This window comes from Chrysochloris asiatica, unplaced genomic scaffold (assembly GCF_000296735.1).
Source record: "Chrysochloris asiatica unplaced genomic scaffold, ChrAsi1.0 scaffold00211, whole genome shotgun sequence".
Lineage (NCBI taxonomy): Eukaryota > Metazoa > Chordata > Mammalia > Afrosoricida > Chrysochloridae > Chrysochloris > Chrysochloris asiatica.
In genome coordinates this window covers 18,442-32,796 of record NW_006408729.1, presented here as the reverse complement: position 1 = coordinate 32,796, position 14,355 = coordinate 18,442, and positions in this window count along the sequence as shown.

The window sequence follows — 14,355 nt, the reverse complement described above, 5'->3', positions numbered from 1 at the left end:
TTAACAATTCAGTACTAAATACATTTTCATGTTTATATATCTCTTTATATTTGAGAAAAATTCCAAATCATGAATATTATTTACATTAAGTTTATAAATAATATTTTGTGGTTTAGGGATAAAAAATGTCACCTTCAAACCTGTTCTATGGTGTTGTTAAGTACCAACAAGTCAAGTTCTGACTCTTATTGACCTGTATAAAGTTACTGATAAGTGCCTGTTAGGTTTAAACCACCACACTTGCAGTTAGTTGTTGTTGTTAAATGCCGTTGAGTCAGTTCCAACTCATAGCAAACATGTACAGGGGTTTCGAGGAGGAGGTGGTGGGTCTGAGTAGCTGATCTTGTTATTTAAACCAACCGTGAGGCCCAGTATTTATCATACAGTGCTAAACCAAGACGTGTTCTATAGACATCCTTTTATATAGCCTTAAACAGGACAAAGACAAAACAACAGCAATTATCCTGGGTAAGGGAAACCACTAGCATGTTAACAGTGCAAAAGACAAATGGAATCAGTTGTTTTTGCATTCTGTCAAGATGGTTTCAACATATAGAGACCTTAAGTATGGTTTTCAAGAGGAATTTATGGGTTTGAACAACCAAGCATGTGGTTATCAGTCTAGTGCTTACCCTACACCAAGACCCACTCATGACCATATTGTTAATTATATATATACTTGTGACCATTGTTGTTGCTGTTGTTATGTGCTGTGGAGTCAGTTCCGACTCATAACGACCCTGTATAGGGTTTCCAAGGCTGGGACAATGAAAATATTTACTTTCCACTGAAAAATGTTTCCTAATAAATATTAAATGTAAAATGGATTACTGCTGACTTAGTCTTCTCTCTGCTGACAATAGTTTGGAAAAATGGAACCTATCACATCAGAAGTAAAATTTTCTATTCTCAGATTTAAGTTCATAAATCCAACTTAATGGCAAAACAATAGCTGCTAACCCAATTTGGAGTCTAGCCTTCTAACAAGGAGATTGGCAGTGCACAGAGAACCAATCATTTTTAATATGTGCATTACAAGTATATTGGCACAGCTATGACCTGCTAAAATTTGACTCAGATTTGCTGATTCACAAACTCCTTTTTAAAGTCATAAGAGGCTATGTATATATTCCTTTCTTCTGTCAAATGGGTAGTATAATATTATCTTGCAATGTAAAAAGTTCATGGCGCTGTGGGCTGATGCACTGCACTGCAAGGTCAATTTGAACCACAAGGTCTGTGGTTCAAGCTTACCAGCTGCTCCTCTGAAACCCAATGCAGGGTCACTATGAGTAGGAACCATCTCAACATCACTTAACAACAACAGCAACAAATAATGGTGTTTAAGCAGAGATATAAGGAGCTCTAGTAGCATAGTAAGGAGCTCTGGTAGCATAGTGGTTATGAATTGGGTTGTGAACCTTAAGGTCAGCAGTTCGAAACTACCATCAGCCGCTCTGTGGGAGAAAGGTAAGACTTTCTGCTCCTGTAAAGATTTACAGCCTCAGAAACCCTGTACAAGGTCGCTATGGGTCGGAACCGACTTGATGGCACTTAACAACAACAAGAGTAGCGTAGTGGTTACGAATTGGGCTGCGAACCTCAAGGTCAGCAGTTCAAAACTACCAGCTGTTCTGTGGGAGAATGATGAGGCTTTCTGCTCACATAAAGATTTACAGCCTCTGAAATTCTGTACAGGGTTGCTATAAGACAGAACCGACTCCATGACACATAACCACCACCACCACCAAGCAGAGATGTATTATGAATAAATCAAAATAACTCCTGCTATGATAAAAACATGGTATTTGTGGATTGAATAATATTTTTGCACACATACTTGCAATTTTAGAGGAGAGTGAGGTGGCCCTGTATGATGAGAACTGGTCTATGAACCACAAGATCGGTGGTTTGAGTCCACCAGCCACTCCATGGCCTAAAAATGGGGCTCTTGCTCCCTCAAAGATTTATAGCTTCAGAAACCCTACACAGGGTCACTGGGAATCCAAATCAACTCAATGGCACTTACCAACAATAAAAACAACATGCCATTTTTAGGTTGAATTTTCTTCTTAGAGTGACTGTAAGTGATGAAACAGTAAAAAGATGATATTTTTGATTTTTTTTTGTTTTTTAAAATGTACATTATTTCTGTTCAGATCATTTCTTTCTTGTCTTTTTTCTATAGTAATTGTGTCATAATCCAGTGTCTATTTCTCTCATTTTTAATTGTTATGTGCCGATAAGTCTGTTTCTACTCATAGTGACCCTGTGTAGGTTTCCTAGGAGCAGCTGGTGTGTTTGAATCAAACTGACTTTGTGGTCCAGTGCATTGTCCTGTTGTGCGAAAGTAGGACTCCATTTTTCTACTCAACTGATAGGGAACCTGGATGTTTAGAACTTCTATGGTTCTGTAATCTCCTACAAAATAAATTTAATGTTATTAAACACACACATCACTTTTCAGACATTATGAAAATGGTATTTGAGCTAAATGTTCTTCTTTATTTATTTAGTTTTTTAAAGAGTAAACCCTATGGCCCAAATAATACTAGATTAAATTAAATTAAAGTAGCATCTTTATTAGTTTTTCTCATTTTCTGTCAATTGAAAAGAGCATATTTAAAATACGTTGAACTTGTGATATGTGGAATACTCCAGTTCCTACTTAATTCCTAGTTCTTAAAATACTTTTTCTATAAATTATTTCACTATAAAAGTATCATTTCAAAGGCTATGCATAATACATGTATGTCCATAATTCAGTAGAGATTAATATTATAACCAATAAGCTTTAACTACTCATAACTATTTAATCAAAATAAAGTTTATTGTTTCTTCAAGCATGAACTCATGTGCTGGACCAAGGCAAGAATAGCTGCTTGATGTTGTTGAACAACCTTATCCAAAGATGAGGCAGTGAGTGAAGAAGGATCATCTCTGCAGTTTGGTACCAACACCCAGATGTGCATGGAGAACAGAGAACTATTTTCAATTTATAATATTTAATGAAATATATCTTGCTTGGTACTCATAACCTCTTTTTCCCCTCCATATTCTCCATTTTGAAATGTGAATGTCTATCTCATGCCTGTCTCATCATTCATTATATCAAAGAAACCAATCAACTGTATCCTAGGCTTAACAGGATCATGGACAGAGAGGAATTTCTCTCTGGGATAAAACTATACCTAGAGTCTCACTCAAACCTATTTAGATTATTCAGAAGACGCTTTCTTGGAGACTATTTTGGAAAGGGTTAAGACATCTGGGGATGCTAAACAGTATGATGAGGTTGGGGAGCACCATGGATTTGCAGGATAAATACTAGACTGATAACCACAGATCGGTGGTTTGAGCCTACCAACTGCTCTGCTGGAGAAAGATAAGTCTTTCTGCTCCATTGAAGATTTGCAGCCTGGGAAACCCTATACAGGGTCTCTATGAGTCAGAACAAACTATAGGGTATTTAACAATAACAACAACATGCTATTAATTTGCATATAAAACAGACAACAATTTTATGGGGGCAGAAGATGGAGTATTATAGATTAAATTATATTCCCATAAAAAATATGTTGAGTCCTTATTCCTGTTTCTGTGAGTATGACCTTGTTGGGAAATAGGGTCTTTCTTTTATAAGGAAATTTAAATCAAATTGTATCAGAGAAGCTTAAGTCCTAATCCTAATTCTTTTAAACTAATATCTATAAAAGGGGAGGACGGATACACAAAAGAGACACACAATGTGAAGACAGCGTGGAATTCATCTGTAAGCCAGAATCTAAACAAGACAAGAAAGATTATTTCCTCACAAACAGCAGAGAAATAACATAGCCCTGCCAATTCCCTGAACTACTTCTAGTCTATAGATATGCTTTTTGAAAAAAAATTCATTCTTTAAATCATCTGCTTTGAGCTTTTTTTGTTATGATATCTTTAAGAAATTAAGACTTGTTAAGTTGATGTAATTATCTACCCTTCAATCAATATCACAGCTTAAATTACTGTAGTTTAACATATCTTGGTACAAAATGTTCTTTAGTTAACTTGTTTTCATTTTCAAATTTTCATATTTATTATATTTTTATACAATTTGTATAATCTTATATTTTATATAATATTTAGAGTTAATTTATCACATCTCCCAGGAACATTTGGGCTTTTGGATGGAATTAAATTGATTCTACAGACCAACCTGGAGTCCTCGTGTGGTGCTGTGGTTTAAAGCGCTGGACTGCAAGATCAATTTTAAACGCAAGGTTGGCGGTTCAAGTTCACTAAGCACTCCTTGGAAATCTTATACAGGATACTATGAGTCGGAACTGACTCGAATGCACTTAACAATAGCAACAACATAGATCAATCTAATGAAAATTGAAATATTTTGATATTTGGTATTTTATCTAAAGCTATCAAGTAAATTGATGCTTATTTCCATACTGAATTAAAATCTTTACCTTTTAACCTATTTTTAGCTAATTATTTCTAGAGAGTAGAATTCTGGAGTCACAAGCAGAAAATGAAGATATTATAGTTTTGGTAAATATTCTGAAATATAACTAATTAAAATGTTAAAAAATCTTAACTTGTTAATTTCTGAACTAGTCTCTCCCAATCTTGTGCTCTTTAGAGATACACTAAGCTAAATGAAGATCAAATTAAGAATGTTACATTCTCCTTCTTTTCTGCTCTGGTAGATATTTATCTTAGTAAGGGTACACCAGAGATAAAAAAAAACTAATAGGACATTTATTAAAGATTGATTTTAAGGAATTAGTTCATGAAATCAGTGACTGACAAGCTTAAAATCCATATGTCAGACAGAAGACTAGGCACTAAAGAATTTTTGTGTTAAAAATCCATAGGGCAAGTGGTGGGTTAGAACTTGAAGGAAAATGATCATTTACTGTCTTGGCACAAAATCTTTCTCTTTGAAGAACCTACTTTTTTTTTTTTTTTAGTACTCTCAACTATTAGATGAAACTCACAAACATGGAGGGTTATTTACTGAAAGTCAACTAATTTGAAAAAATTATGAATTGTAACATATCTTTATGGCATTTAGACTAATGTTGGCCCAAATAATTGTACTTTGTGATGATTAAGATTATCTGTCAACTTGGCAGAGACATGATTCTTAGTGCTTTGGCAGTAAGGATGTAGTCAGACCACACAATGAGATTGAACATAGGATATTCACCTCCATGAGCCCATTACTGCTGCCACAGTTTCTATCCATCTCATTGGGATCTCCCTCTTTCTCTCTGATTCTCCAGTTTACCAAATATATATATATTTATATTTATATCTCCAGGGGCTGGTCCTTCCTGATAGTATTTCCAAGTATGAGACAGACAGTCTTGCCATCCTGGCTTATAAGGAACACTGTGACTGTGTGACTGGACTGTAATTCTTCCAACACGGATTTGTTTATTCTTTTGACAGTTCATGGTACTTCCAATATTCTCCCCCAGCATTATAAATTAAATTCAACAATCCTTTTACAATCTTTCTTATTGACGATCCAACTGTCACATGCATATAAGGTTATTGAAAATACCATGGCTTGGGTCACATCCAGCTTAGTCCTCAAACTGACATCTTTTGCAACAGATTTGCCTAAAACCATAGGTCATTTGATTTTTTGACTGCTGCTTCCATATGTGTTGATGCTTGATCCAAGCAAAATGAATTTCGTTGGCAACTTCGATCTTATCTTCATTTATATGAATGTTGTTTTTTGGTACAGTGGTAAAGACTTCTGTTTTCTTTGCATTGAGGTGAAATCCATATGGAAGGCTGTGGTCTTTGCTCTTCATCAGTAAGTATTTTAAGCCCTCTTTGCTTTCATCAAGCAAGTTATATCATCTGCATATCACAGGTTATTAATGTCTTCCTCCACTCCTGATGACACATTGTTCTTGCTATAATCCAGCTTCTAGAATTATTTGTTCAGCATACAGATACAATAAGTATGGTGAAAGAATATAACCCTGGCACACGTTTTCCTAGTTTTGAGCTATTCAACATTCCCTTGCTGTTTGCACAACTGCCTCTTGGACTAATACAGTTTACATTACTTATGAGCACAATTAACTGTTCTAGAATATTCATTTTCCACAATGCTGTTTATAGCTTGTCATGACCCAAAATTTCAAAAGTCTTTGTGTAATCAATAAAGCAGAAGTAAGCATGTTTCTCATATTCTCTGCTTTCATCCATGATCCATCTGATGTCAGCAATGATAGCCCTTGTTCCACTTCCTTTTCTGAGTCCAGCTTGAATCTGTGGAAGTTTACTATCAAAGTGTGGTTACAGCCATTTTTCAATTATTGTTAGCAAAATTTTACTTGCATGTGATATTAATGATATTGTCTGATGATTTCCACATTCTGTTGTGTCACATCTCATTGGAAGGGGCACAACTATGGATCTCTTCCAGTCAGTGGGCCAGGTAGCTGTCTTCCAAATTTCTTGGCATAGATGAGCGAGTGCCTCCAGTGCTGCATCAGTTTGTTGAAGGATTTCAATTTGTATTCCATCAATTCAGGGTGCCTTATTCTTGTTATTTGCCAATGTCTTCAATCCACCTTGGAGTTCTTCCTTTAGGATCATTAGCTCTTCAAATGGTTGAACATCAACCATCTCTTTCTGGTACAGTGACTCTGTATATTCCCTCCATCTTCTTTAGATGCTTTCTGCATCATTCACTAATTTGACCATTGTTGTTGTTCTTGTTAAGTGCCATTGAGATGGCTGTGACTACATTGAGGAGGCAACTTTCCCCAGTTATATTGTGAGTTCCTTCCAAACTCAGGGGCTCATCTTCTGACACCATATTTGACAATATTCTGGTACTCTTCATCATGTTTCAGTATTCAAAATTCTGGTACTATCTGACAGTGTTCCACTGCTATTCATAAGGTTTTCAGTGACTAAATATTTGGAAGTAATCCATGTCTTCTTCTTCATATTCTGTCTTAATCTGGAATCTCAAGTGAAACCTGTCCATCATGGGTGTTCCTGCTGGTATATAAATACCAGTGTAATAGCTTCCAGAATCACTGCATCATATTAGCCACCACAGTTTGACCAACAGACAAGTGGTGGCATAATGACCATATGCCCATCAAAATGAAACACTGCCTGATCCTATGCCATCGTCACAACTTTTGTTGTGCTGCTTATCATTGCTATCGCCACTGTTCCAATCTACCACTTTGGGTACATCCTCATTTTCATTGATCTTCCACTTTACCAAGCATGATATCCTTATTCAAGACTGATCCCTCCTGACAACATGTCCAGTGTATGAGAGACACCGTCTTGGCATCCTTGCTTTTAAGGAGTATTCTGTGTATACATCATCCAACACAGATTTGTTTGTTCTTCTGACAGCCTGTGGTACTTTTCATGTTCTTCTCCAAGACCATAACTCAAATGTATCAATTCTTCTATGGTTTTCCTTACTCATTTTCCAACTTTTACATTCATATGAGGCTTTTGAAAATACTATAGCTTGGGTCAGGCACACCTTAGTGCCCAAACTGACATTTTTGCTCTTTAATTCTTTGAAGAGGTCTTGTGTATTAGATTTGCTTAATGCAGTATGCCCTTTGATTTCTTGATTGCTGTTTCCATGAGTGTTGATGGTGGATCCAAGAAAAATGAAGTTTTTGACAACTTAAATCATTTCTTCATTTATCATGATGCTATTTATTTTTCCATTGATGAGGATTTTTGTTTTCTTTACATTGAGGTGCAACCCAAACTGAAGGCTGTTGTCTTTGACTTTAATCACTAAGTATTTTAAGTCCTCTTCACATTCACCAAGCAAAGTTGTATCATCTGCATGTTGTAGGTTGTTAATGAGTCTTCCTCCAATTCTGATACCACATTTTCATCATATAATCCAGCTTTTTGGATTATTTGTTCAGCATTCAGATTGAATAAGTATGCTGAAAGAATGCAGTATTGACACATAACTTTTTGGATTCAGATCCATTCAGTATCCTTTACTCTATTGGAACAATTGCCTCTTGGTATAAGTACAGGTTTATCATGAGCACATTTAAGTGTTTTGAAATACCCATTCTTTCAATGTTATTCAAAATTTGTCATGGTCCACAAATATTTTAGAGATGGTCTTTAAATTCAAGTGAGATACATTTATGATCATATTTTGGCTACTGTGGGCTTGTTTTATTTCTGCTATTTCAGTCTGAGCATGCATAGGAGCAATTGATGGTCTGTTCCACATTGATTCCTGGTCTTCTTATGAAGGATGATATTGAGATTTTCAGTCTCTTCTCACAGATGTAGTTAATTTGATTTATGTGTACTTTATGTGGTGAGAGCCCTTGTGTACAGTGTTATTTTGTGTTGTTTAAAAAGGTATTTGCAATGAATATGTTCCTGGCCTTGCAAAATTCTATCATGTGATCTCCATTATCTTTTCTGTTGATTGCATGTTTAATAAATTTCAGACTGAAGAATTTCAGACTGAAGAAATTGATAGAATTCTTCAATTGCATCATTACTGGCATTAGTGTTTAGTACTTATATTTGAATAAAAATGATATTAAATGGGCTTGTTTGTAGGCATATGGCTATGATCCTGTAATAGACAGCATTATATTATAATATTGGACATGTTGTCAGGAGGGAACAGTCGCTGGAGAAGGATGTCATGCTGGGTAAGATGGAGGGTCAGAGAAAAAGAGGAAGACCCCCAACGAGATGGATCAGCCAGGTGGCATCATTGATGGCGTCATGTGTGGTAGCGGTAGTGAGGTTGGCCCAGGACCAGACATTATTTCATTCTGCTGTGCATGGGGTTGCTATGAGTCAGTTCCGACTTGATGGCAACTGACAACAACAACATATTTCAGGATAGATCTTGAAATTTTCTTTTTGACAATGAATACAATGACATTCCTCTTGAGTTTGTGGTTCCCAGCATAGAAACCTATATGATTGTCAGATTCAAAATGGCCAATATCAATCCATTTCACCTCACTAATGCCTAGGATGGAGTCCTGTAGAATAGGGACTGGACAACAAGGTTGGCATTTCAAACCCACCAGTACCTCCTTGGAAATCCTAAGCAAAGGACTTAATAGCAACAACAACAATGCCTAGACTTTATGTGTTCTGTTTCATTTTGGACAAGTTCCAATTTTCCTAGATTCACACTTCATACATTCTATGTTCTTATTGTTAATGGAGTCCTGCTGTGGCACTCTGGTGTGACAGCAAAATTATTTGGAACTGCAAGGTCCATGGTTCAAACTCACCAGACGCTCCTTGGAAACTCTGTACAAGGCCAATATGAGTGGGAACTGACTCAACATCACTTAACAAACAACTACATTGTTAATGGATGTTTAAAACTGTTTCTCATTTTGAGTTGTGTCCCATTAGCAAATTAAAGTCCCAGATAGAGTAAGCTCCATTTGGTTTATCATGGTGAACTCTTATTTGAGGAGTCAGCTTTTCCCCAACTGTATTTTTGTGCCTTTCTAACCTTGAGTGTTCAGCTTCCAGCACTATATCTCATAGTGTTCCATGGCTGTTCATAATGTTTTCAGTGGCTAAGCATTCAGAAATAGTCCATCTCTCATTCTTCCTTCTCTGTCTTAATCTGGAAGCTCTGCTGAAACCTGTTCATCAGGTGTGACCCTATTAATGTTGTAATACTGGTCGTTTAGCTGCCAGCCTCCCTCATAACAATGTACATGCCATATTAGTATAACAAATTGACAGATGAGTGATTGATTTTTTATTTTGCATATTTGAAAATATACAATTTTTAGCAATTTGGCATTATTGAGACTTTTAAAACACATATGTTAGCTCAAACTTTTAATCTATATTGTTGTTGTTAACTGCCATTGAGTTGGTTCTGACCCGTAGTGACTCTGATAGTGTTTCTGAGGAGTGGCTGGTGAGCTTGAACCACACAGACCTTGCAGTTCAAATGGCTTTGCAGTCTGGCACATTAACCCACAGCACTACACCAATAATTCCAGAGGCATGTCTTTTCACAAACACATAAACTAAATGTTCTCATACTTGAAGGTTTCATTTGCTCGTTTTGAAGATATATATTAGTGTCCCATTTTCCTCAAGGATATCATCTAAATATTATATTTTTTAAGCATGAAAACAAAATGTCTCTTAGTTTTTATATTATATAAGAAATGTGTAAGAATTAAGTGTCACACCCTAGCAAGAAGTTCTCATAAGAGGGTTTGAAAACTGCTTTTTTCCTCAAAATGAAAAAGACATGAATCCTTCCATCTGAAGATGGTAATTTGTATTCAGCACTAAGAGCATATCCTGATGCCTTAAACATAAGTCAGTCAGGAAAGGGAGTGTTAGTTTGCATGAACAACCCTGCAGGCTATGCATTCAATGAGGTTAACTTTCCAGACATAGTCCAGGCGCCCTCTGGTGGCCTATTAGTAGAACTTCACTACAGAAAAGACCCATTCTATTTCTGTTCCAGGGATGAATTGAGATAATTTATGGGAAACTAGAAAACACATGCTTTCAGAAAAGAAAATTCAACATTCTAAGCTTTAAGGACAATATATTTGACTTGAAATTGATGAGAAAAAATTAGACAAAAACCATTGGATTGTGTAATTTTTATTGCTGATAATAAAATATGTACACATACATATACCTTAAATAAAATACCAACAGAGCTAATGACCATAATCTGCTTCTCTCTTCTCAATTGGGTTAAATAAATTAAATATTAAAACTGAAACTTATGTTATCTAAATCTAAATAGCCAAGAATTAATATTTAAGACAAAGAGCTGTGTTTCAGTTACTTAATCATTTAATCTGCTTATCCCACTTGAGGAGCTCTGTTGCAGTAGCGGTTAAGCACTCACCTGCTAACCTAAAAATTGACAATTCAAATCAGCTGCTCCAGAGGAGAGTTTTGTTAGTCTGCTTGCCTAAAGATTTACAGACTTGGAAATCCTTCAGGGCCATTCTATTCTATCCCGTAGGATGGCTATGAATTGGAATCAATTCACTGGCAATGGTTTTGGATAGCTCTCTTTTTACTTCCTGGAAGACAAAAAAGTAGGTCATATATAAGCAAGCAAACAAGCGAAAACAAAACCTAACAATAATAATAAAAGCAATGCTTATTTTAAAATTTAATTTAACATTAGAAATGTCAAATGGTCAAATAATATGCTGTCAATATTACACATGATCCAGGGACAGAAAACTGTAATACCAGGAGAGCAGCAAAGGAGTGGCAGAAACCAAGAGCCAGAGCATGAGACAGAGTGGTGGACTTCTGATTCACAGAGTGAGTGAAGCTAAGTGTCTTAGGTCAGAAGGTTTGCTTGTGGAGCGAGGTGCCTGAAGACACTTAATTGGAGGAGCTAGGTTTGCTGACTCACAGAGTAAAGCTTAGTGCCTTTGGGTTGATGCTTATAAGGGAATGCAGTGTTCTTTGGACATTTATCAGCAGCCTTGAAAGAGTTTTGTAACATTGCCTGAATGGGGCAGAGGCCAGGCCGGAGAGAAGTCTGCTTGTGGGTATGGTTAAGAAGATGCTTGCCTGACAGGAAGAACTGTGCTCTGAACATTTCTAATCCTGAATTTTAAACTGTTAACTTCCCTCTAACTACAAGATTGGGGATTCAAACCCTGATGCTCCTTAGACACCCTATACAGGGTCACTATGAATCTGAACTGACTTGAGGACTCTAACAATAAGTTCCCTAATAAACCCCATAATCATGAGTATAGTTTGCGAGCTTTTTGAGACCATTGCAACGAGTTACCAAACTCAATTTAGAATTAAAGAAGGGTGTGTGAAGGATGGGGTGTCAAATTGACAAGGAGGTATGACAGGTGGAGGCATGTCTGTTCTCTGCCTCATAGAAATTGGTCTAGAACAGATGCTGATTCAGAGGAGGTCAGACCAATTTCATGCCCCTTTGTTACATTAAGCTAGTCTCATTTTAGACCATATTATTAAAATTATATATCAGCACGCTAATTTCCTATCAATAAACTATAAACTATGGAAATAATAGTTTCAGAAAAGGGAGATCTGGACACTAGTAGAATTAAGCCATATTTTCAGTTACTATCAAAGGTTGTTGTAAGTAGTTTCTGGGCAGTAAAAGGCACAGTGTAGTCAATTCCTAGAGGAGAGGCCCTGTTAAATATATATTTTAAAGTGTATGATTCACAGTAGGGACTCAAGGTATTCTTTCCTCATTTTTAAATTCTGAAACATAGTATGAAACAAAACATTTGCCATTTTCAACTTCTTTACATGTACTATTTAGTGACATGTACTATTTAGTGACATGTACTATTTAGTGACATGTACTATTTAGTGACATCATGTTGTTGTATCATCACCATTACCTTGTGTGAACTATTTCCATCACCCTTAACAGAAACTTAGATTCTCTCAAGCACTGACCTCACCAAATATCAAGTTACAAGGTGTACCAAATCAGAGAAAACAACAGATTTAGAGAAAACTAAGGCTGCCTGAATAAAACATGTTTGCTTAGTCTCAAAAAACTTCACTGATCTGAACACAATCTTTAGAGCACTGCAATGTATGGCATCAAAACAAACTATAAACACAGACGAAAAGATCAGAGGTGCAGGGTGAGTTGTTTACTGACAACTGGACAGTATCTGTTCATTTAGTGAAATATGAAATGTATTTCGTTCTGTCTTCAAGGCTTGACTGTTTCTTTGATTCCTAGTTACACTCTGCCCTCTAGTGGCAATAAAACTCCTTGCTGTTAACAGGTGCAATGGATTTGGTTCCAACTCGTAATTACCATACCTAGTCCTGGTGTGGTGCTGTGGGTTAATACGCCAGACTGCTAAAACTGTTTAAACTGCAAGGTCGGCAGTTCAGGCTCCCCAGCTGCTCCTCAGAAACCCTATACAGGGTCACTATGGGTTGGAATCTACTCGACAGCACCTAACAACAGCAACAACAAGAAAACGAAACAATATCTAGTCCTGTGCCATCCTCACAATCATTGTTGCAGCCTTGTCAATCTGCTCGTTGAAGGTCCTTGTCTTTGTGGCTAACACACTTTACTAAGTATGATGTCCTTCTCCAGGAACTGGTCCCTCCTGATAAAATGTCCAAAGTACGTAAGACAAGGTCTCACCATCCTTCCTTCTTAGAAGCATTTCATATTTATACTTCTTCTAGGTCAGATTTGATCCTTTTTTTTTTTTTTTCAGTTAGTCCATGTCATATTCAATATTCTTCAGCAATGGCATACCTCAAAGGCATCAACTTTCCTCTAGTCTTTTTAAAACATTAGTTTTAGCAAGCATATGAGGCACTTGAAAATACCCTGGCTTGAGACAAGCTGATCTTAATCCATAAAGAGATATCTTGGCTTTTTAAACATTTTTTTTAATGTTTTATTGTTAATTATGTGATAGTTTACATGGAAGAACATTAGCTTTACATTCATCCTATTATATATCATTACATTGCCTTGGTTACAATCCCCTCCATGCATCATTAACCAACCAAATGATACACCCCACAAACCTGCCCCCAAGTCATCAGCACACAGCCCTTTTCCCTCTTTGGGTCTAGAGTTCCCAGCCACTCCATCCCTCCACATTATCTTCTCTGCCTCCATCTCTGACATCACTGTTTCTCTAGGTAGGATCACACACTCTGCACTTCTCCCTTGATGGTCCCAGGGCCTGGACTGCAAAGTCAATCACTCCCCTCTTTTTGCTACAAAACACTTACTTTTACATTTCCAATCCTCACAGTCAGTCCTGATAGTATTTATTCACTATTGTACCACATGAGTGCTATTCACATCTCCTTTCATCAGTCCCGCCCAGACAGATTGGGTACTACTCAGTGGAGAGTCTACCTTCCTCCACACTCTATGGACCTAGGCTCCCTCTTGAATTTTAAGCCAGTCACTTCTTGCCTTTGTAGCAACCCGACCCCCCGCAACCCGCCTTTTTGGGTAGCCAATGTCCAAGTTGCCCATTCCTGTCTACCCTGTGTATTGAGGGGGTAGGATTGATTCTCACTGTAAAGACTTGTTCCCTCTTTTGAGCTACTGCATCCATCGGTGTAGGTCAAGTTCATCAAATTGTATCAGATTACTCTTTTTTTCTTCTTTCTTCTTCTATTGAGCTCTGATCATCCATCTATCGAACCTAGGTCAAGTGGATATTATCTGCAAATGTGGGTGGTCTTATGCATATGCCCTCTCATCATATCAGCTGGATGCTTCACTCTCCACTCTAGTCCTATGTGGCTATGTCGCTGACTCTGGACCCAGGAGTCCCAAGG